Below are 26729 nucleotides of genomic sequence, written 5' to 3'. Positions count from 1 at the left end.
CCCTTGACTTGGAGAGGGTCAAGTGGAACATGAAGTACCTGGAGCAGAGAAACAAGCAGCTTGAGGACCAGCGGGTGATTATGGAACTGCAAAACATTCATGAGCATCGCCAAGCTTCTCAAAGGAGAAGAGTCGAGATCACATCATTGGAGCAAGAGATCAATCAGGATTGGGAGGCCCATCTTGAGAGCGTGAACATGCACTTGGAGAGGCTACTGGACAAGGCCGATCAGGACCTTGCCATGCTGAGACACATGGCTTATCATTACAGGACACGAAACATGAGTGCAAAGGCCCAGATAAGGAGCTTGAAGACGAAATTGAGGAAAGCAACAAGAAAAGCAAAAGAGGCAAAAGAGAAAGATCAGCTTCGAATCTTGGCTAAGGATTCCTTGGCCCATCATAACAGCCCATAGAGAACCTCTAGTCCGAATTTCAAAAAATTTGGGGAATTTTTGGTCACATGACAAATTTTTTGGCAAAACATAGGGTTTTTCTCCCTGTGCGTCACTGGCGCGGCGCTAAAAATCTAGAGCTCCAAATGAGGAATGGTTTGCATTTTTGGATTCGGCATGGAAAATCACGACTACTGGTGCCTGAAAAAGAAATTTGGGCAAGATCTGAGTCTTCATGAGGCCAAAAACACCTAAAAAATGGCCGATCTGCCCCTTTTTTGACACACAGGAAGCAGTCTTGGGAGAATGAAGATTTGGAGGGGCAAATGAGCACCAAATTCAGAAATTCTAGTTGGGTTAGAAATTAGACAGGAAATTATTTCTAACAAGCCCACTTGGGCACATTTTGGACACCTGCAAGTGCCCCAAAATAGGCCCCAAATATCGTGGCGCACAGAGAAAATGGCGCGGTGCACAGAGGAAAAATTGCCAAATTTGCTTCAGTTTCGTGAAATTTCAGTTCGCGAATTCTCCAAGTGGGCCCGCTCATCTACACTTTGGTTTTTTGGCACCAAAGGTGGCATTTGAAGAATTTTCTTTCCAGATGGACTTCTATCCAAGTGGCGAAGGAAGGCAAACGGTCACCCAAGCCAAATGTCATGTTTGTAGCACTGCACCTGTAGCTGATGGTTGGCTCTTCATCTCCATTTTGTAATGATTCAAGTAACTCCCCAACCCTTGGGCGTTCTATCTCTTCATGGCACATTCTATATATTTTATGTAAACCATTTTCAAAGGGTTGGTTAGTTTGTAACTTCTGGGAGACTGTGGGAAAGAAACTCTGTTTCTTCACTGTGTATTTTTGACAGAGAATTAATGAAAGGCAGCGGCTCTGTTTCATGAGATTCTTGTGGTTGTGAGTGTAGCAAATGTGTCTCTTATGTTTTCATATGTATTTCGTTATGTTTCATAATTCAATTCATGTTCATTTCCAGTGAAATTTTCTGAATGAGATTAGGTAGAATTCAATTTTATTGCTTTGCCTATGGGAAAATTTCATGTTCAGTGTTCTTCTTCTGTTGAAAAGGATTCACGTTCCTATGCCCTTTTCACACTCCTCAGCAATCTCTCCATTCCACATTATTCCATACTAAATTGCTACACTTTCCGCCTACCTTGCCTCATGAAGTAATCTGTGCCTTTGTATTAAATTCTCTGTTCTTTGCTGACCGTTGGTCCCATACCATCCCAGAAGCTCGGTCATTCATAAAAATTGTTCCTTGTATCCATATTCACTTACTAGCCTAAGATCAATATTTCATTTTAAGTCATCTCAGACCATTTTTTGCTTATCTATTCACTGAGCGTGACTCGGAGAGAGCCCTCTCATGTTCTGGTAGGGCTAGCTACCAGACTGAGCGTGGTTTGTGGTTACCCTAAAGTTTGCCTTCCTTCAGCCTAGGGCAGATTTAGGTGCTAACATGTCCATCGTCCCCTCATCAAACATATCCACCATTGCAGAGTGATGTGGGAGAGCATGTAGACACATCTATTTAACCATCACATTCTCCCGACATCGCTCCTTCCAATTTTCATGCAAGCTTGGTTGTGAATCCATTGGGTTCTCACATGTACTTTGTACCTCAACCTTCGTCTTTGTACTCGGATGATACTCCAGATGACACTGTCTTGTGTTCTTCCATTTCAGACTCTACACTTGTTGTGAACAAGGATCAAGCCATCGATGGAGTTGGTGTTGCACAACCAACATGCACTAGCATTCATGAAGAGTATGACTGGGAGCTTGAGCATCAATCCTCGCTGAAGGATGACTCCCTTCCGTATGAGCCTCCTCCGTTCTTTCCTGACATCTTTGGTCATTCTGTCATCTATGATTTCGGATGTGTATCTTCATCTACGGATGCACCCATTGTTGATCATTCACAGAACACATCGGATGTCAGTCCATCATCCGACAACAAAGAGGATAAATTATTCATTGAAAATCCACTTCATTTTTCATCTACTTTTTTCGAAAACACAAAGGGTGAATTTTTTCGCTTCTCATATACCCCTCTATTTGATTCATCAGATCATGAGGATACTGATGAAACCATTGATTTTGCTGATCATAGCTATTTTGATCTATTTACTCCCGTATTCGATCATGATGATGATTCTATCGTAGTTTATTTTTCGAAGCCACATGTTTAGGATGATCTATCTGTTGACGAATTCGAAACCCCATAGACTATCAAGGAACTTCAACCCAAACTGATGGTTATGTCAGGCCCTCCCTCTCCTGAGGTTGGTTTCACTTTTGATCAGGAAATTGTTAAAACACCCAAGGCTCCTCATCACTCATCTGTATGCATTGAGATCAATCTCACACACAGATCATTCTTCCTCCACTCGAATTACATGATCCCATCGCTCATGCATTAGAGGAATCTTACATTGCAAGCACATGTGCAAGACGCAATTTGTCTTCGTTTCTTTCGTTTGCTTGCATGTCACAGTCAAGAGTATGCATATGCTTAGTAGTTGCACGTAGTGTCGCATAACACCGTGATAAGTCCACAGATTGCATGTCTTGCACTTGCACTCACGTATATTCTGTGGATACATTTAAACTTGGAGTGTGTTTGTCTTCATTTTTATATCTTTCATGTTTGCTGGTTCGCACAGTTGGGTTGTTCGCGAACCATGCCTTCACCAACATGGGTTGACCAATGCACCGGTGGCTACATTGGAAGTATCACTTCACGTGATTGGGCCCATGCACCGTTAGCTTAGGAGTAGGAGTAGTGTTTGCTTTTGGTTTGTTTTCTTGCATGTATGTTTGCTTCTTACCTTGCATGCTTGTTTGTTTGCTTTCCTTTTTTCTTACTCGCTTTTCTTTCGCATTTACTTTGCTTCCGCATTGTTTTGTGTTTGTTTTCTTGTTTACGTTCGTAGGTTAGTTTCACATGAAACTGTGTGTGACTCTTGAAACAAGCTGGGTAAAGTACAAGAGGACTTGTTCAGTTATCAATACTTGGTTATTTGTTGTCTTGCCTCTGTATGAAGAACTTGTTACCTTCAGTCCATGATACGTCGATGGAAAATACATACTGTTCGAAGTGAACCATAGTGAAAACACAATGCTTGCATGCTAACTAGTGTCACCTACTCTAGTCAGTTGTTTTAGGTTAATACTTGTCAGCCTAGTCAAGTAGAGTAAAGTGAGGGGGATAAACTTAATAAGAATGTCAGAGGTATATATATAAACTACTTCTTTGAAGGAACAACCTCTTCTTCTCTCAATAAGTCAGGATCCCTCTTCCGCCTTTGAAATAAATAAGTGTTATGCACAATTATGAAAATGAAAAATGAAAAAATGAAAAGTGAAAAATTTCAAAAACAAAAAATGAATGAAAATGAATAAGGTGAAAGAAGAGAAAGGCTTCTTATGCAGAGAGGTGATGCAAGTAACTCCGTCGGGGTACTAACCAGGCTCACTGGCAGTAGAGCGATGCTTGTGTTCGTGCGTGACTCTGTCGGGGTACTGTCCAGGCCTGTTGGCAACGGAGCAACACCAGAGATGAAACTAAAACTTTGACAACTATATTACTTGTGTGCCAATACACCCCTCATCCCCAATCAAAAAAACTGTGTAGACTTGGCTTGGAATGTGTGTCGATCAACTAAGAGCTTGGCAGATGCTACATCTTACAATCAAGCAAGTGTAGAAACCAACACGAACATAGAACTGAAAAATACTTCCGGAGGTGTTAGACTTGCTTTTCACGAACAAGGTTCATTCAGAGACTTGGAGTTCTACCAATTTGTTGCCAAGTGTTGTAGCGGATACAAATACCCTCCAAAATTTTGCCTTAGCCTTGTTTTGGATCCTCCCTACCAACCATCCACAGTAGCATGTCTTGCACTGTCAAGTACATGAGCTTCAGTGGTTTTGTAGTAGCTTGCCAGCCTATGCATGATAGCTTGCTTCACTCCCCTCATAGGATGCTGGTCGAGCAGCTCCCTCAAGAAATTGCACAATTCGGGAGGGGAACCAGTCTTCCCTCTAAAAATTGCGCAAATCTGACTGGCAGCCTACTGGGCTTAGAAACTGCACAATCCAGTCAGTCAACCTTCCTAGTGAAAACTACACAATCTAGCCTAGCACGACTGCTCAGCCCAAAAATTGCGCAATTCTGGGCAGCAGTCGGTCGCTCCTCCCAGAAATTGTGCAATCCCTCTACACAGTCAGCCCAACTTCCTCCCAGAAACTGGGCAAAATTCCCCCTCAATCAAGCAGGCTGTTGCATGTTCCCTCAAGTTGACCGGTTCCACCTGGGATTGAGAAAAATTGACTTGCATGCATGGGTTACTTTTTCCTGAAATAGAAAAAAGCAACATGCAAAAAGCATCCCTAGATTTTAGGGAGCTATTTTTAGCAACTGGAGGTTACATGCAAAGATTGTTTTAGAAACTTTCCTCCAAGTGTCTCTTTTTCCTAGATTTGTGGCATGCACATCATGAGCCTCAAACTTATTTATTCGATGCTTCAGAGCTCATTCTTCACATCAATCTTGGAGCTCTAACATCCCACAACACATCCAGAAGTCTTCGACACATCTAACTCAGCTATTTCTGGGTAAGTCTGTTTAACTTGTCTTTTGCAGCATTTCTGTCGCTTTTTGTGTTTTGGCTTGTGTGAGTGTTGTCTTCTTGATTTATGTGAACGCTTTCTGTCGTTTACATGCATATTAGCTTGTACAATCACCATTTTATTTTGTGTTAGCATCTCACTGTTTTCGCATGCATGACACAGTTTTGTACAAACAGTCGCCAATTCGATGACTCGTCTCACACACATGCATGTTGTTTTGTTTTTTGAATCTTGCATCCACTATTTGCATGCATGATCATTCACCTCTGCCTACACTCAGTATCGCCATGCATTCACATCTTCAATTTATTTCAATTTCTAGTCGACAGTATGGGAAGCCTTGGCTTGGACTTTGCCTCACCAAGACAACATTGCACAATTTTGAAAGGGAAGGCTCTGCCTTCCTCCCATAAAATGTGAATTTATGGCTAGTGATTGTCCTCCAGTCTCGCCTTATGCAATTCTGAGAGGAAGTAACTGTTGGCCCAGAAAATTGCGCAATGCAGTCCCTGGGCCTACAGCTCTTGCTAACTAAAATTGCGCATTGCACAATCCCAGTAACCATCAGGCCAGTATAAATTGTGCATTGCATAATCCTAGCATCTAGCCAGCCTACAGACTATCCGAACTACCTTTTGCACAATTCCAACTGCCAGTCTCCCGGCCTCCCAATGAAAATTGTGCAATTCTTTCTAGTCAATCCCCAAGTATGTATCATGTCATCCCTCAAGTTTGCTTTGTTTTTAGCTAACATATTTCTTTCCATGCATGTCACCATGTCTCTAGATATAGCATGTGTTTTTCCTCTCTCAATTATTTAGGATCAATGACCTCCAAGAGAGCAGGGTCAAAGGACACCGATGGAAAAGCAACTGGAGCAACAATTGAGAGAGTGTCTACAAGTTTGTCGATCTATGAAGACACCAAGCTGATTGTATACAAAGACATCAAGTGGAAATGGCAAGAGATCAATGATGCATTCTCAGCCACATTTGGGGAAGATCTCGAAGACTGCCAAGTCTATGTGAACATTCACAAATCCGTCTTGTACCGGATTGCATGCAAGTATCCCATGTTCCCATGTGCGGACATGATACGTTGGATCATCTCGCACATTGATCTTGAGACGATGACGTTGAAAAGTGTCAGTGGGACGGAGATTTCTACCTTCAAAGCACAGGATTATCAGCGTATGTATCATTTTTCAAAGCCAGTGATCACCATGGAGACACCATTTAGCCTACCTAGCAACAATGCCAACTCCAGGGATATCTTGAAGAACTGGGTAAAGGATCCAACCAAATTCAGGATGAAACCCAACCATATTTACAAGTTGAAGATACTGCGGAAGGCATATCAATTCTTGGTCATCTTTGCATGTCCCTTGTATGGCCAAGAGAGCATGGAGGCCTTCCCGCAAATTTGGGTGATCGCATTGGACCAACTGGACAGTGAAGGAAAAGCAAGCAACTGGTTTGACATATTGGCTCATAGGCTGAAGGAACAGGTCACAGGAGCTCGATAGCTTCCCAAAGGTCAACAAGTAGAAATCTACATGTTCACCTACATTTTGGATGCAATCTGTGCCCATCATGAGTTCCCGAGCATGAAGTGGGCATGGACATTGGTGGAAACCTCTGTCAACACTTATTGTAAACTTATTTCCGAATGCATCTTCAGAGGAGTTATCACACAGCTGTCAGATCATCTTTTCACCCTGGTATACAAGATAATATTTGAGCAGGATCCACCTTGCATGTCGAAGGTAGCAATGGAGGCACTAATCAACATAGCGGATTGGTATGCCTCACCGTCTGACACCTTCATACAGATGTACAACATGAAGAAGCCTCTGCATGTTTTGCTGAAGTTTTCCATGGACAAGCTCATCATCCAAGAAGTATCATACCACATCTTGGCAGGACTGTCAGCTAGGCTGCACTAGAAGAAGAAGGCACCTTGGGCCACTCTTCCATGGCGGATCGGGCTGTACGAGATACAAAACCTCAAGCATGAAAATGTCAAAACATAGGAGATCCAGAAATATCCTTTCAACGTCCAAAGCTTCAATCTGTATGACCTGCATTACATTGTGAAAGATCATTGCGAGAGTACAATTTCAGTGGATCCATGGGGCATGTCATTGGGTGGAGGAAGACCCATGGAGGTATTTTTACAGCTTCTCCAAGCCCAATGAACTGGTCAGCATCTCTGTGGAATGGTTAGCGAAGCAACGTGAAGCAACATCCAGGAGAGCACTAGAAGCAACAGAGGTAAACATACCGACACGCGACAAAGGCAAGAGGAAGATTGTCGACAATGCAGAGGCAGAAAAAAGCTGCAAGTTCAGAGAAGACCCACTTGTACAAAACGCAACTTTAGCCATAGAAGAAAAGAAGCAACAACGCAATAGGAGGAGCACGCAAAGGCAGAGAGAAAAACAGAGGATGGAGGAAACAGTGAAGGAGTTGCATGGGTTGAAGGAGCAACTCCAAAAGGAATAGGAGTTGTGCAGGCAAGAGAAGGAAGTGCAGCAAGAACAGGTACACCAGGGGGTGCAACATGTATAGATAGATGAAACTGCGCCCGTACAAGTAGTAGACTTATCCGAACAACTGGCACCAAGTAGATAGGGTGAGCAGTCGCAGGAGTAGGACTTCGCTCAAGAGATTGAACAAACATTTGAGCAGATGGATACAGATATGGAGCAACAACAGCTAGAGAAAGATATCGACCTCATGCCTTACCACCAAGAGGTCGACCTACCAGCTTCACCCGATCTGGAAGCAGAGAAAGTCCCAAGCGACCAAGGAGACATTGAGATCCTTGGAGACAATTCGGAAGAAGAAATGCACAACATATCATTTGACGAGTTGCAACATAGAGTTGTGAAATATCAAAGAGTGTCTACTTCATATGACAACATATCTCCTACACAGTTTGAGGAATGAGTGATCGTGTCTGACGTGCGCAAGCATCCAACAACATTGGCCGATGCTACCAGATCATATACTGAAGCCACTAGCTCGAGTATTCGCTTCTTGATAGCTGAGAACAAGTGAATGGATAAGGAATTACAGATTGACAAGCAAGGAGGAGAACTGATTACAGCATCCGCTCGAGAAGTGTTGAAGAAGGCGATACTAGATGAATTATTGTCCCTTGAGACAATCATGAGGACGTTGTATTCAAAGTTTGGTACCACGCGTAAGGAAGTTATCCATCTCAATAGTTGGCAACAATGACGTGCTAGGAGAGCACGTATCTTGTCAAACGTGCATACTATTGTTGACTACATGCAAACATGGACAATGAGATACCAGGGAGCCATGTTACACCTGCCCAAGATGATGAAGCCCAAAGCGATAGAGCTTAAGGCATGCATCTGGAGTCATATCTGGAACTATGGCGAGATCCTGCGACTCATCACTAGTTTGTAGGCTTCCCATGCACGGGTATTTAGGAGTATGGATGTTGTTGTGCATGCACATGCGATCCCATCTATTGGAACACTCACTGAGGCAAATACAAATGCATATATCTGACTGAAGCTTGACTCATACTTTGACAAGTTGATGAGCATAGCCACCAGTGCAAACTTGGTGATCAATGCAGACACCATGCATCAGTATGTCATTGGTCCAGCCGCACTCAAGAAAATGATGCGCATGTTATCAGATGAGTTGGACAGAGGAGCTAGACCAGTGTACCTAGATGCTACAGAGGCAAGAGTTCGTTTCCAGAAGGATGTCACCATAGAGTACATGGACACCATTGCAGACTACCGAGCTTGGCATCAGTTTGCTACCGTCAACCACCATGAGGATGTCGAAGAGCTGATCTTTCGATAGTTGTTCGAGTCATAGTGATGTATTGCATGGCTTGCTCAAGCCTATTTTGTCTCACATGGGTACATGTGTAGATTGTATGTAAAGTCTTTTCAAGTGGAAGATCAAGTGTCGATAGTTGGATGTAACAGTCATAGAGTAGATGAAGAGTCATGAGGGTAGATGAATAGTCACAAAGGGGAACGTAAAGGGCCACCCCACCCTTTGTTATATATTGTCCCTCATAACTCATTGTAGATGCTTTTGGTCAGCCAAGCTTCTGATAGGAGTATCTTAGAGAAATCTTGGAGAGTATTGTAATGAGCCTTGGCTTCTCCACTGTGCAGAGCTAGTATATCTCTTTGGAGGAGTAGGTGACAGTGACTGTAACGTTCCACTGTCAGAACTAGTGGTTGGTCATGGTTGTATTGTATGACTGGAACTTTCACTTCTTAATATAACAAAGCCAACACGTTTCATGCATATGTCATATTGTATTTCAGCTATCTTGTTTACTCTAAATGATATATGTATCTATTTGCTTATGCATGCATGTGTGGCTATTTTTTGTATATGTATGTATGAATCTTACTGAAATTTGTTTTTGGTTTAACCATCACTTTGGATTTCTAGCTCACTTGCCTTCTAGTTTGTGATGCATATTTGCTCGTGTGTTCCCTTCTTAACTCCATGCTTTCACAGGTTTCCAAGGGGCGCACTCACCTCACCCTCAGTGTGTTAGAACCAATCATGCGCTTTCCTTGACTTGCTGCATATGTCACACCCTTGCTACCAACAGGGACATCTTACTTGCCTCTTTACGCAACTGTGGTTAAGACATTACTGTACGACCCACTACTACGACTCCTACACCAAACAGTTTGAGGTCTAGTTGGGACTTCTTACCGGGGAGATCCCTTGACATGCTGGCAGGTCCAGCACCATCAACATGTGGGTTAACATACGGTTGCTAACTAAACTTGGGAAACTTTAGGTTAGGTATTATATGAAGGTGTAGTCTAGTTGTAAGTATGCTAGGGTGGAAACCAAGTCACTGGGGTTGACGCGATCTAGTGTTGCATGACCTAGAGTGGCACAAAAGTTAGAAAATTGTGGGTGACTCTATGATCTGATTTAGAATATTAGTTTGTAGTGCTAAGATCTTCCTTAGATTATTAACAAAATGCTTTCATTGTGCTTAAGGATTCATCAATTTTTGCAAGTATAATGAATATTTTTATGTTAATTTTATGAGCAATTTAACATAAACTAAAAACTAAACAACAACATAAACATGTATAGAACATCATCAAGAACACATTACAATAAGCACATGATAAAGGAGTTTTCCTCTCCTGTGCTATGTCTCCTTGGTCCAGCTTCCAATGGCTTGGGCCTCTTTATTATGCTCAAATGTGTAAAAATATGTGTTTGTAATGCTCAAATGCTTCTGAAACCTGCTCCAATCAGTTCAGAATACTCAAAAAATGGCTATCTAGCCTCTTTTTGCATCCCATTTGGTGAAAAACTGAAGAAGTTACGACTTTCCCTTGTTTTCCCATTATTTGCTCCACAAATTGCTCCACATCCGACAAGAACCCACAATTTCGCTCCAAAACTCCGCTAACCGAACAAGAATTTTGCCACACGGTGGGCCATAATCCGTCAGCACCGACTGTCCATCGCAAATCACAATTGGAGATGAAACCAACGGGCTTTATAGTCTTTGAACATGATGGGTGAAGTGTGATTGCAATGTGGCGGACCCGACAGAACTATTAACCGCAACCGATAAACATATCAAGTCTGGGATACTTTCACAAATCGTAATTAGGCAGAGTATCGACAATCCATATATGTGGGACTTCTATTTTTCTTCAAAGTGCGATTGCGATCTGCAATCCATCACATTGCAACCCTTCCTTGCTTGGGGCTAATTCTCTGTAATGCCTTCCCTTCACCGATGTGTGATTGCAATCCATTGCATCGTGCCTTAGACCAATTCTTGAAAGCCTTCCCGCCTGCCTTATCGCATCGCACCTTGGCTATTATGGGGCCGATTTTTAACGCCAACCCATCTGTGACATGCGGGGGGAAATTGCGGCTTACCACTTGGCACCTCCTCATTTGCTGAAGGACCTTGCCACATCATCCAATCCCACCATGTGTCTAAGTCAAGCCTCACCTTTGACTTGCTCTAACTTCTACATATGAGCTTAGATTTGAGTGTCATTCACATCGTTGGAATCAGAATGATGAGCTCTTCGATCTGAAGCTAAGTTTATCAAGATTCTGACACTTTTATTTTTTAGCCTAATTTTGAGCACCTGATCACTCCTCCCCACTAGAATTCTTTTGGACCGCAAAATATCACTTTCAATTGACCAGTAGGTGAGGGTACGGTTCCCTCACCTTTCCAATCTCGATCCATTGATAATTGAATTGGAACTTGTGATCTCCACGATTCTTATTGTTCCTATCTGTGTACTTGCCTTTAACCTTTTCAAGCTATTCTTGCATTGTTTGATGTACCATTTGGAGTCGTTCAATGAAATATTTGGTCTTGTCCATGTTACTATCAGTAGAAACATCCTTCTTACCAAGATGATACAATACATTATGATGCAAATGGTAAACAAATTCCTCCACTTGATTCCTTTGACTCAAGCTTGAATATACATCTTGAAAGTATGTATTTTTTTGAACATAAATTTAATGTCAAACAAAATGATGCTTGAGGAAAGTAGCTATACAAACTATAGGCCTAGAAAGTACATCAACTAACTTGTCTCTTATACTTTTCTTATACCTTTTTAGAAAGTGGAATAGTAGAAGAAAACTCGTTCAATGGAAGTTCCTTTGTCGCTGCAACTTAAACACTTTATCATTGAAAATTTTTGAATGAAAATAAATGGGCTTACCACATTGCAATAAGACTGTGCCCATGGCATAGTCACATATAGCACCCTGAAACTTAAATGACTGTCTCAAGTGTGGAAAAGAAAGTACTGGATTTGTACTAATCTTTTGCTTTAAAGCATCAAATGCTTCTCGTTGCTTGCCTCCCCATTAGAAGACTTTTTTCACAAATGCAAATGAACTACAATAGAAGAAAAATTAACAAAATTTATCCTCCAACATTGGGCTACTCCAAAAAAACCTCTTATCCAAATGACTATCTTGAGCCTGCCTTCATAAATATGAGCAGAGCAAAGGCGTCTGTAGCTTCACGGGGATGTATGATTCTTTCACCTGTGTCTGCAGGAATGGAGTCAATACGACCACAGACTGTTACGACATCAATCTTGGAGAGATCTAACTTTAGCTCACCTTCTCCATGTCCCACATAGATTGTCAAAAATCCTTTGGGAACCTGAACATGCTTGGAAGAACCAATTTCACGACTCAAGTACATCAAATAAGTTTTATCCAACATATACTTTGACATCTTCATAAACAAATGTTCTTGACATACGACATCAAGTATTTTTTCTCACACATGACATGTTCATAATGAATTTATCTGAAAATGAAAATGGCATCCAAATAGACTATCCTATCTAGAAATGGCTTCAACACATCTTTCTTCATATGCGTAAAAGTAGTAGGAGCATGGAAAAGACCGAAAAGCATAACAATCCACTTAAACAAACCTTGCCTAGTTTTGAATTTCATCTTCCCTATATCTCCTTCAACAACTCTACTTTGATGAAAACCACTTCTTGAATACCATTCAAGGAAATGCTTACTATTCTTCTCAGGCACCAAAACAAGAGGTGCACCACGCGATAAAGGAGTAGGCCGAAGGATCCTTTTATTCAACAATACCTGGATTTGTGTCTTAATTTCTGCGCTTTCCATCACTAACATCCTGTACATGCCAATGTTAGGAAGAAGACACTTTTGCTGGACTTGTAACTCAGGTTGGATTCCCCTCTTGGGAAGTAATCCCTTTGATTCCTGAAACATTTCATCAGATTGGTTAACAACGTCAACTAAATTCATTCTCAAATTCGAATTACAACCATCAAATGCTTCATAATCAATATCATTCTCAGGTTTGATCATTAGAAGCACAAAATGCTTGCTCGAATTCACCAGTCTTTTCATCTGCCCTGCATTAATAAGTGAAATATTTGTTTTCTTGTTGTGAGCTCTCACAATATATTCTAATTCATTTTTTATTATGTAATATTTGTTTTCATGTTGATAGAAAATATATTTTCTATCATAAAGGTATGGGCTGCCCAAAATGATGCCACATATATCTAATGACACAATGTCAAGCTCCACTTCATCTATGAATTTTGCAATGATTTTGAATTTCATTTTACACTTTCTCGTAACCTGCAATTCCGCATTGTCACATACCCATCCAAGTGGATACAGTTTATGATGTGGAACAGTTTTCAGATTTAAACTCTTGACAGTGTTTTCTGAGATAAGATTGGCTTGAGAGCTGCTATCAAACAACATATCAATATTGTTATGTTTTGATATCACCCTTATGTGAAATAGTTCTATTCTCCTCTTTTCATTTGGATTTTCATTATGTGAGTTTGAAGTATTAGTACTAGCAATGGCTTCCTTTCCTTAAAACCCCATGGCTGTGATTTTTGTTCATCACCCAATTAAGATCCCAAATCCTCTTCTTGAGTGATTGCAAATGTCTTTTATTTTCCTTTGTTGTTGAATTTCTTTGGTTTCATTTCAGGATGAAGCTTCCAATAGTGAGCTTCATCATGACCCTCTCTGGAACAATTTTTACAGATTGTTTTCTCTCCTTCCTTTTTAATGGATGCATTTTTCTTTCCCTTGAAACCCTTTTCTTTCTCATTACCCTTAAACAGATTTTTACTACCGTCTTCTGGGGTGTTCTTACCTCTTGCCTCAAGATGAGTGGCTTGCACACACACATCATCTAGATTACTGGGATTGAACATTAAGATAGTATGCTTAAGGTAACTGTGTAAACCCCCTATGTACTTCAAAAAAGTGTCATGTGATTGCAAATCTACACCTAACATCAGAAACCTTTTTATGAATTCTTGGGTGCAATCTTGCACATTTTGACCTTTAAGCCGTCTAAAGTTTTTCCAATTCATGGTGGATTTCTACATATAATCTAGAGGGTAGAATTTTCTTTTAATTTCAGAAATGAAATCATTCCAAGAAATTGAGATCTTACCATGTTTTTTAATATCCTATTGGGTCTTTAATTCCCACCATACTAGTGATGCCCCCTCCATTCTCAAGGAAGCTAACTGAATCTCTATGTCATCCTCTTGAAGTTTTTGAATCCTGCAATAGACCTCCAACTAACGAATCCAATTATCAAGCTTCTCTACATTCACTTCACATTATACATGGGAAACTCGAATTTAACATCAAGTTTTAAAAAAGGTGATTTACTAGTTCCTTTTGAAGAATGATGATGAGAATGAGTAAGGGTTGTATTAGTGGAAGAGTGTGAAGATTATTTTAAAGAAGAAGATGAAGAAGATGGTGGAGAGGGTGGAGGTTTGTCTCCATTCCCATTACCTCCTTTTCCATTACCTCCTCCTAAGGATCCTTCTCCTTTGGGAGGTTTAGAACTTTATCCATGCAACCCGTTATTCCTCTCTTCATAGAGGACCTTCAGCATCTCTGTCATATCAAAGAAATCTTTTCTGAAGGTCTTCTCATCTTCTGTCATAATTGTAGGTTCTCCTTCATAAGACATGATCTCTGGAGTCTCAACTACAACTTTAGGCTGAAATGGTGTTGGAGGTTGTGGCAACCTTGCTCTTCTTCCCTTGACCCAACTTCAGGGCATCCAACTAGCATTCCTTCACCTCTTTTGAGCTTTAACCTTGTAAGCATGACATAAACTTGCAAACAATTAAATCCTTCTTTCACAAATCAAACCTAGTGCTCTGATACCAAATTGATCTAATTCAGAAAATTAGTTTGCAGTGCTAAGATCTTCCTCATATTATTAACAAAATGATTTCATTGTTCTTAAGGATTCATCAATTTTTTCAAGTATAATGAAGAGTTTTTATGGTAATTTTATGAGCAATTTAACATAAACCAAAAATTGAACAACAACATAAACATGTACAAAACATCATCAAAAACACATTACAATAATCACATGATAAAGGAGTTTATCCCTCCTGGGATACGTCTCCTTGGCCCAACTTCCAATGGCTTAGGCCTCTCTGTTATGCTCAAAAGTGTAAAAATATGTGTTTACAATGCTCAAATGCTTCTGAAACCTACTCCAATAAGTTCATAATACTCAAAAAATGGCTATCTAGCCTCTTTTTGCATCCCATTTGGTGAAAAACTAAAGAAGTTATGACTTTCCCTTGTTTTCCCATTATTCGCTCCACATCTGACAGGAACCCCCAATTTTGCTCCAAAAATCCACTAACCGAGAGGGAATTTTGTCGTGCGGCGGGACATAATCCATTGGCATCGATTGTCCATCACAAATCACAATCGGCAAGGAAACCAGTGGTATTTGTAGCCTATGAACGCGATGGCCGAAGTGGGATTACGATGTGGTGGACCCGACGAAAGTATTAACTGCAATCGATAAACATATCGTGTCCAGGATCCTTTCGCAAATCGCAATTCGACAGAGTATCGAAGGTCCATATATGCGGGACTTCTATTTTTCTGCAAAGTGTGATTGTAATCTACAATCCATCACATTCAACCCTTCCCTATTGGGGGTCGATTCTTCATAATTCCTTTCTTCGCCGATGTGTGATTGTGATCCATCGCATCACGCCTTTGACTAATTCTTGAAAGCCTTCCCCCCTGCCTTATCGCATCACACCTTAGCTATTCTAGGGCTGATTTTTAACGTTGACCCGTCTACGACATGCGGGGGCTAATGGCGGCTTGCCACTTGGTGCCTCCTCATTCGCTGAAGGACCTTACCACATCATCCAATCTTGCCATGTGTCCAAGTCAAACCTAAACTTTGACTTGCTCTAACTTCTACATATGAGCTCAAATTTGAGTGTCTTTCACACCATTGTAATCAGAATGATGAGCTCTTCGATTTGAAGCTAAGTTTATCAAGATTCCAACACTTTTATTTTTGAGCCTAATTTTGAGCACTTGATCACTATAGGACTATGAAACTAGGGTTCTCATAGAAATTCTTGTAAGAAACATGGATATTAACAAATGGTAGTTATGAAAGTCTCTCCTTTATTTTTTAGAAGGTGGTACTCCATCCTTCATAGTTAGCCTCCATAGGTTGCAAACACTCAAAGGTATGTTCTTTTAATTAAAAATAGAAAGATAATCCTCTAAAACCACTAACAAGAAAGGAGACATTGCAAGACATTTCAAAACTCCTAAAATAATTCTTAAATTTTGTTAAACTCTATTAATAAATAATATATATAAGTTTTAATTAATAAGAAAAGGTTGTCAATACAACCTCCATGTGTAAGTGAAAAAAACAAACTCAATGCTAGCAAAAGAAAAAAATCCATTCTTCGAGTTAAAGTAATTAGTAAGTTAAAAATAGACTAGAATTGGCTTAATCCAAAATACCCCACCAAAGAGTTGACATCATAGATATGGAAACAAGGGCACACCAAGTTTCCTATTGTGTCTTATCTCTTTCCTCTCTTGAAATTTTTGAGCTTCGTGGTGGTAAGGTCCACAATGGCCTATTGAATATCATGCCTGATGAGGAGTCCCCTTGCTTCCTTTCCTTTGTAGCATGTATCACCCATTTGGTGCAAAGTTCCTAAGCCTACATGTTGGTGTTGATGATCCATAGCTCATTGAATTATTGAGGGTTATAACAAATATCTCAACTAGCTATGTGAAATCCAAGACATTCATCTAACTTAGCCTAATAAAAGATACACAAATATTTCTATATTTTCATAGGTTGCTTTGCATAGAACCCAATAGGCATCTTAGCATAAAAGGTGGACTACAACACATTGGTGTCAATATAAAATTTAGAAGGTAAATCAAAAGGTTTGGTGGTTTTCTTGTTAATTTAATTTCAACCATTTGAACAACCACCTCCATAGTTCTCGAGGAGAAGCCTAGAAAGGAAATGGGTGCCAAAGATTAAATATTTAGCTTGGATGAATTTAGGATCACTTAATGGATTCCAACCATTCAAGCATTGACCTGTAACCCTATTTATAACATTTATTCTTGGTACATTACAAACTTGAGATGAAGGCATAAAAAATGTTTTTTAGGCATTTATAGCATTTCATAAGGAATGATGATATTAAAATATAATAAAATGAGTCATCTATGAAATGATCGTTGATGAGCTAATATGTCTGGGCCCACAATACAAGGTAAATGCCTTCTAGTGAAGGGTTTACAAATATTTTTAGTATTACAAGATTTGGAAAAATTATTAAAAAAAACCTCTACTAAATCCTCAAAAATTGGTAATGGAGGTTTTAGTGGATATTTTTTATAGATTTCCTTCTTAACTAAAAATTTAGGATATTCGAAGGTTTTAATGAAATTTTTTTTATCAATGCATTTATATTGATATGGCACATCGGTGCATCAATTATATATAATTTGCATCGGTACAGTATGAAGAAATACACATTAGTGCCTCATAAAATGGCTAGACTAAGCATCAACCATATGAAATATTTTTGAGTCTTAATTCATATTTTAGATATCAAAAAAATTGAGACACTTTTGTCAATAAACACACCAGTGCACCACATCTTGATATGCATTGGGGATTTTAAAATAAATACTATTCACCAATGCATATTAGATAAATTATGAAGCCTTGGTGAAAATTTTATATAATGAAGGCACTAGTGCATATTACACATGTAAAAGTAATGGTGTATATGTTATCTCACATATCATAAGTTATTGTAATTATCATGATAATAGTAATGACAACATAAATGATATTGTTGAAGGAAGTAATGTTTTTATTGTCATTAGGAGCACATGTTCTTATTACAATTTTCTCACATGAATGTCTAGTGCTTATTTAATTGTGTCAGTGCATATGAATTATGTTGTTGATTTCAAATGAATACATTGCAATGATATGTTTCAATGCTAATTTTTTCCACATTGGAGGTATGCCAATACAATTCTTTTAAAATGAAAAATGCAATTAATCATCAAAAAAACCAAATATTTTTAAATAATATTGACTACTGTATTTTAACTATTGAATCTATATATAATTATTACATCTATATAATTTAAATAAATATGCCCACTAATTGAACCTCTATTCATTGTAGCAATGTAAATGATTCATATATTTCATCAACATTACCTAAAATTCTATAGCATTGGACAATGCAATCAAATGAGAAATTTATTTTATCATATGTGCATAAGAGACTCTTCATTATACAAATTGAATGGTACAACATCAAATCCACAATATTCAAAATGGAAATAAATAATTGTTATAACTATTGGTAAAATGTCATCATCCAATTGGCGAAATATGTCCACATTAAACAACATATCCAATTTCTTTGGACAAAAATTTTAAAATATACAACTTGTAATATTCAATTTCAATGATTATTATTCATCCCTCAAACTACTGTCATTTCTTGAGATGCTTCCATAGCTCATTTTTTCGTTACTTGCATAGGATATTGTACTTGGATTAATTGGAATGTTTTATTAATTGGCTTAAGCTTCACATTGTGCCCTTCCATCTTCCATATACAAACATAGGAATACTAGTGTAATTTAATATATCTATATTTATGGTATAATATACATGATCGTGTAAATAAAAAAACATACTATAGTAGTGAGTGCTTCATAAAAATACATGGTTTTCAAAAGCATGGTTCATTCTATCTCTGGATATATTGTTGATTCTCCACATTTTATTTATTGTTAGTGTTTACACCATGAAAAACCATAAATTTAATTAAAAGTTTCTTGTTGCTTCATTAATTATAAAATAAGGGAAGTGATATAACATAATCTACCTACAATTTTTTCAACTAACCCATGATACCCCAACATATACTCACAAACCATGCTTATTTTGATGTCAATAAAGTGTTTGGATGGATATTCTTTGTATGCTAGCATATGTTAAAGATATGCATGTATGATTTAAAATAAATTAAAATATATACGCCACAACAAATTTGAAATATTAGGGAAAACACATTAAATACTCATAAATTTTGCGATCAACCCTTTCCAGCTTTGTTGTACCATCTTATGTGTTAAATAAGTTCCATTTGTTTTGTTTGCTATTGCACTAAAAGAATTGAAAAATAGTATTCAATGCGATAATTAAACTCTATATATAGAAAAAAACAATGAATACATATTTTTCTTGGGATGGTTTCTACTATGATACAATTATGCTTAGTTCTTTGAGCATATCCTTGTACACTTCTTTCAATATTCTTACTAGTATATTTCATATATCATATGAATTGTTCTTTAAATTTTATCTATCTTTTTTAAAAAGGGAAACATAATAAAAATAATTTGATTAATATTTATATGAAAAATAAATCTAGCAAAAATTTTATTTTGATATTTTTTTACTAGTATATGCATATTAAAAAAACATGTTTAATAATAATATTTTTTAAATGAGCCTTAGAGGTATAGACTAGTTGGTGATGGGATGTATTATTAAGGAACTCCTTGTGAAAGGTCCATGGTTCAAAACATGTCTTACTCATTTCCATGGTAGAGGCAGTTGTGGGTAGCTAGTGGTTGTAGTGGTAGTAGTGAGAATTGACCCTGTGTCACGTGAGTATGAGCTTGGCCTAGTTGTAAATTCCTCTGGTTCAAAAAAAAAACTTTTTTTTTTTTTTATTGTGTGTCTTTTCCATTGCAATTCTTACAAGTTTCACTAGTTATTTCTCCAAAAACACTTGTTGTATTTTATGTATAACCTAATACTTGATGTTAGTAGATTTATTTTTATACTATAAAATGAAACAAACTTCTATGCATCATTTCGAACAAACTTCTATACATCATTTCCAATATACCCCTCATAGTTTTATAAAATTTCCATGACCCTCCCCTCTCCTTAACTTATAGCATTACTCTAGATGAACTGAGGGTCAATTAATTATCATTTACATCTTTTATAATTTTTATCTTCTTAGGAAAATATTTTGTTCCCTCACTATTAGTCCCTACACCACGTTCAACAAATATGATCTCAAATGTTTGAAATTTGTTAACAACTAGTGTTAGCGTTGTACACCACGTTCAACAAATATGATCTCAAATGTTTGAAATTTGTTAACAACTAGTGTTAGCGTTGAGAAATACATTTATAGTAAAAAGTCACATTAAAAATTCATATTACAATGTTTCCATAAATATTTTACATTATTTTCCACTCAAATTCTGGAAAATATTTTGGAGCGTTTTCAAGGTTTTTCTCTGCATGGCACATGTTATCCAATACCATCATTTAAATATAACTCAAATATATTATTTTTATATTACAATTTAAAAGAACGGGCCATGTTCACTTCTTGGGATGTGTCTCCGTCACTTTCATTGCTATAAGTTCTTTTCGCTTATATTCTATCAATCATGTTTTATTAATAAAGTCCCTCCATAGTAAAATACACAAATGATGAAATGTGTTTTACAAACTAATTAAAGAATGTTAGGCTAAACCTACATTGAAGTTAGATGGTGTGTATAGTACGATGAAACACAATGGTATACTTAAAAATGGGTGCATCATTATTATATAGAGTATAATGATAAACATGATAATGTTTTTTTAAAACAATCCTCATTAATACAATATTGTGCATTTATGAATTGTTTCTATATATTTAACATCACTACTTTTGGTAATTTATTTGAAAAACCATGCCAAATAGTGTTTTTCAAAGCAAGAAACATATTATTTATTACTACATAGTGCACACAATGAACCATATATTTTTTTTATGAAATTACAATTCCAATAAATCATTGGCCTCATGGTGTTGGCATTGACGTCAACCTAGGATGTCTAGCTAAAGAGTCAATCATTGAGTTAATTGTGTTGGCATTAATGTCATGATGATCACAGGATTGATGACATGTTATTGAGGTGCTTCTGATGTTTGTAAACGATCTTTAGGTTTTGAAGATGCCTGCAAAGGAAGATGAACAAGTTTTGGAAGTGCTGGAGCAGTTTGACAAAGGTTTGGATAAGAAATAGAGTAACACAATTGAATAAGAGGACAACCTGCATTATAACACAATCCAGAGAGCTAGTTACGTGTGTTATAATGTAGTTCTTGAGTACAGAGGGTGCATTACTTCCTATAGGTTGATTCCTTGAATTGTGTGCGCATTCCAGTCAATTCCAAGGGAATTTTTTTATGGTTTTGCACATGGTATTTGGTGGTTAGAGTCGACTTGATTTGCTCTTCATTATAGAAGGTGATTAAGTCAAGGATAGTTTTCTCATTGAATGAAGATGATGGTGGATCAATTCAAGGGGAAAAATACTAGAGTATGAACAATATTGTTTGTCTCTCCATATGTCTGAGTTATTGTTGTTTAATCACTTCAGATCATCTATTTATATGAGGTAGCCACATGTTGGAGAGTTTTCTTTTGTTGTGAGAAAGAGATATTGTAGATAATTGAGAGCCAATGGTGAGAGGAGTGATATTGATGTAGCAAATGTTTTATATTCTTATAGAAGAGTGTGCATGGATCAGTTATAGAGATAGAGCCTATGTCGTATGCAAAACTTATGTTGGAATAAGTTTGCATGCAGAGTTAGAGTGATGGCATTACTATGGAGTTGTCAACATGTTTGTGATTGCAGTGGGTTACATATTCACTAGCAACTATTATGTCTTTAATGGATGCTAATTTGTATCATTGCTTGTAGTTGATGTTGCGAAGATTTATGTAGGCTACAATGGATAGATTTTTATGATGTTATTATCATGTGTAGATGACGTGGGTTGATGTATTGGTTGATTTTTTATTGCAGAGATTGATTGTGCTAGAGAAGATTGTGTTGCAACTGTTTGATTCATTTGTTGATGAGCTTATTGTATGTATGTGGCATGGTTTGAAAATAGATGAAATGAGGTCCATGAGAAGAGCTTGAAGGTTAGGGCCTTCAGTGAGGCAAGTAGTGGCTTGTTGTGAAAGGGTGTAGCAACATCATTCAGGTAGAAGCCTGAGAACTTGGGAGTTGTGGCTTCCATCTAGTGGTGGTTGGATAGTCCAGTGGTTTCTAGGTGAGACTTATTGAGAGTGGTGGCTTCTAGCAGGTGGTGGTATGAAAATTCTAGGGAGTGGTGGCTTCCAGCAAGTGGTGGCCTGTAAAGTTCATACAAGTAGCAGCTTTGAGTGAGTCACTAGCTCACGTTATTAGAAATTTGTGACTTGCACACTGGTGGTGGATAGTGATCATATGTAAAATAAGGTTTGATGATTAATAGAAAGATGAAGACAAAGACTATATGTCGATGGTGGTTTTTACCTTTTGGATTTCCACCTATATCTTGTGTCTCATGTTTTAATTAATGTATTGTTTCTCATGGTTATTTTTGTATGTGTTGGTTGCTTCATGCAATTATCTTGTTATTGTTTAGATATGATGATAGATATACATTATGATGTGTTTCTAATAAATGCATGGTTCAAAAATTGTGTAAAGAAAAGGAGAAAAAATTGGCATAAGTTAATCATATGGCACAATATTGATTCATCTCCCCCCCCCCCACCAAGCCTCTCAGTATGGTTCAACACTTCCAACAACTGGAATCAGAGCCTCAACTTTACAACAAGTGGTATCAGAGCAGGGATCTTGGTTGTAACTTAATTGTTGGAGAGTAAATACGAGGAGTGTTGCTAAAAAATTGAAAAAAAATCAAGAGTAAATCCTTCAGGAATATATGTCCTCACTGTTGTAAATTTCAAGGTATGGCATGAGAATGTTAAATCTCAATTATTATCTTGTGGATCTAACATTTGGAGGTTGGTATGTGAAGGATGTGGTGAGGATCCACTTTCACCTAAATTAATGCAGTAGAATTCTCAAGTGAGATGTATCATTTATGAGAATCTCCATAATGCAGACTTGGAGAAAATAAGAGATCCAGAATCTACCAAGGAGATTTGAGACAGAATGAAAGTGTTGTTTGGAGGTGATAGTAGCAACAATGGAGAGCAAAAGATTGAAAAGAAGAATAAGAAGAAAAAAAATAAGAAGGATTCTCAAATGAAAGAACCTCATCCACAGAAAATCAATCCCCGTAGTATGAATGATGCAACTAATAAATCAAAAAATGAAGCTTCAACAAAACCAAGTGTGCTCCTACGCAACATATGTGAAGATATAACTATAAATGAATTGCTTTTAATTTATGATTTAGATAGATTTGATGTTAGTCTTGTTGATTCAGATAGTGATGTTGATGAATGTGATAAACTAATGCTTCTTCAAGAGGAATATGACTAAGATTTAGAGGTTATTGAAAAATTATCTATTGAATTTAGTAGAATAACATTTGCATGCAAAGATCTAGAAAATCTCTTGCAAATCTGCAATGACAAAGAGGCTAATCTAAAGGAAGAAGGAATCAGACTCAAAGACACAGTTAGAAGAGGTTCTTAGCCTGAATATCAAACTTCAAGAAGCTAAAAGGGTTGATGATGTTATGACTAGTCGGCTAAAACAAAAGAAGGGCGAAGTTGGAAATATTGAAGTTGAAGTCATCACATTGAGGAAGTAGTTGAATTTGGAAAATAACATTGTAGCCTTGGACAATGTGTTTGAAAACCAAATATCTCCATTGAATAGATCTACTCTTGGTTTAAAAAGAAAGGAGAGTTCAACTAACATGCATGCACGAACAATAATGAATAACCAAAAAGGCATGAAGCAAACAATAGTAGAAACAAGAGTAGCAAAGGAGAAATGAAATAGCAGGTCCAACAATAACTGGGAAGAAAACCTCAAGGAGAATCTACCACTAGAATAACTTTCACTCTTAGGATTAAATATTGTGGCATGACTGTTAAATTTCAAGGGAATCAAAACCCCTTTTTTCCTTTGTTGGATGATGTAGAATGTTATGTTTGCCACAATTATGGACATGTTGTAGCCAAATGTAGGAGCAAAGTATACAGATCTAGTCAACTAAAATTGCAACAATATGAGCAGCCAAGGAGATCAGCCATCAAGTATACTTATGCATTTAATGCATTTTATTTCTCATGTAACTTATTTGGACATAGGGCATTAGATTGTAGATTTAGCCCATGGAGTAGAGGCACGTTTTATGTGAGGCATAGATATAGCAAGAGTAATAGAATATTTGATCCTCTAACCATGTTTCTTGGTCATGTGAGGTGTTATTCTTGTGAAAACTATGGTCACATGGCTAGAGATTGTATGATGTTCAGCTCCTCAAGACATATCCGAAGGAATGAGCAGAAGATTTAGAGTAGATCTAGAAGAAAGATAAAGGAGAATTTCTAAGAAAAGAAGCAGACTAGGGCCGTGTGGAAGAAGAAGGAGCAATAACCTGTGAAGTAGAAAGATCAACCCCCTCTACAGTCCATGGTTACCTTATGCATATTCATAGAAGACTACAGAAGTTCATGAGAGTGCATAGCCTTAGGGGGAGCGCATGAAAATATGATCAGTTGATGGAGATTAATGGCACCAACATCATGATGTGATCATGAGCCTCATAGCATATTCAATTATGTAGGATCATCCTGCCTATTAGAGGTATAATGAACTCAAGGGGAGTTATGCATGGTATGAAGGGTTCAAGGATTTTTTTTCATTTCTCTTATTGCTTTCACTCATTCATTTGTAGTAGTGTCATATATGTTTCCATGAGTGAAGGAGTACATTTTTCAGCCATATATAAATTATTGGTTCTCGTTGACAATTGATTGAAAAATATTTTGTATCAGTGATGCATAGAAGAGCATCCTTGGTTCAACCATGTGTAGAGGAGAGCGGTACTTCAAACATATGTATGTACCTATCATTATTGGAATAATGGTTGAGTAGTCTTGTTCATGGTATGCATAGGAGTGTTATTTGGTTTGGAATTCTTTATATTGGTCATATTATTTCATCCATGTATGCACTCATATGTTCAAGATCAACCTTGTAATAATTGTTGTTTTCATTATTGGTGCATTCGTCTAGGCATGCATTGGAGAGAGGTTTAAGGCATGTAACACCCATGTATTTGTATTGCATTATATATCATTGGTCATGGTTGGGTCATCATGGTTTTATACATGCATTGGAGAAAGAGTTATGAGTCTTAAGCATGCATCGATGAGTGTCTTCATGAAAGTTTGCTTCATCCATATATGCTCATTTTGTATTTTGGTTGAGTATTCTATAGTTGGGCCATGAGTGAGAGTCATGCTTTGGCCATGGAGTCATCTTGGTTTCTATATTGCATTGAGGAGAGGCTTGAGAGATGGTTCAACCATGTGTTGGATTATTGATTCCATTGTAACAACATTATAGATCATTCATATTTCCATCTATTCACTCTATAAATACCTGTACTATCATTGAAAGTAATTTAACCTTGGTTGAATGGAGTCTTGCTACAGTCGATGACCTCTTGCATGTGTCAAGGAGGTAGTTGTGGTAGTGAATGTTCATGAATAGTGGGAGATGAGAGATGTTTTGTAGCCCAATTACATGTTCAAAGGGAGCATGTCCAACCTAGCAACAAAAGGAAGTGCATGGTGTTGGCATCGAAGCATGGTGTTGACTTGTTGGTTTGTTGGCATGGTTTTTCCTTATTGGCATCAGGAGATTATAAATTTTCATCTACATATCAATTGATATCAGTAGTGTTCAGCATGTGGTTCCATCATACTTGTCCACCCTTTTCCATTGATGTCAAAGGGGGAGAGTGACAACCACAAGAAAAGAATGAGATCAGCTAGTTTGAGGAGTTTATAGAGATCATATTGGTGTTGTGGTTGTAAGTTGACATCAACACCAAATGGAGAGCATGTTGGCCTCATGGTGTTGCCATTGATGTTAACCAATGATGGCTACCTAAAGAGTCAAATATGAAGTCAATTGTGTTGCCATTGATGTCAATAGGCTGGGAGGATTTGTCATGATGATCATAGCCTTGATGACATGTTATTGAGGTCTTTCTTATGTTTGTAGAGGCTCTACAGGTTTTGGAGATGCTTGCAGAGGAAGATGGAAAAGTTTTGGAAGTGTTGGACCAGTTTGAAAAAGATATCGGGAGATAAATAGATTAAAGCAGGTGAATAAGAGGATGTTGGCATGGAAATAAAAACAAGATTGAGACCCCAGGTTTGGGCACAAAGGCCAACAAAGCTCTGTTGTAGTCTAGCACAATGCTGACATTTTCACCTTACCCAAAATGGGTAACGAGTCTCACCCAAAATGGGTAAGGAGTCTCACCTGAGGCGTGCCACAACCTTAATAAAATGGGAGTTGGGATCTAGTATCGGGAGGAATCATATCAAAGGACCAAGAGGGAAAGAACATTGAATCATTCTACACAAAAGTCTAATTGCAACAGTTCATACACGCTTGTAAAAGAAATGTTACTTAAATATACACATGCATAAAAAATTTAAAGAACCAAATTAACATGAAACTAACACACAATGGTCCCAATAGAAGTCTTCATCATTAATATGAGCATAAATTTCATTACATCAAGATCAAGGCCTCTTTTACAACATACAAAAACTCTAGAAATAACAATACATAAGCATATGAAACAAAAGATATAGAGCGACTCTCTTAGCTCTGCAATAATGACAATCGTTCAATTTTCTCCTTTTTTCCTTTTCGCTTGTTCTTCCTTC

The sequence above is a fragment of the Pinus tabuliformis genome, chromosome 3_2, assembly GCF_031772625.1.
Source record: "Pinus tabuliformis cultivar Carrire ecotype Pingquan chromosome 3_2, CPIR1, whole genome shotgun sequence".
Taxonomy (NCBI): domain Eukaryota; kingdom Viridiplantae; phylum Streptophyta; class Pinopsida; order Pinales; family Pinaceae; genus Pinus; species Pinus tabuliformis.
Note: the sequence above shows the minus strand (reverse complement) of the source record.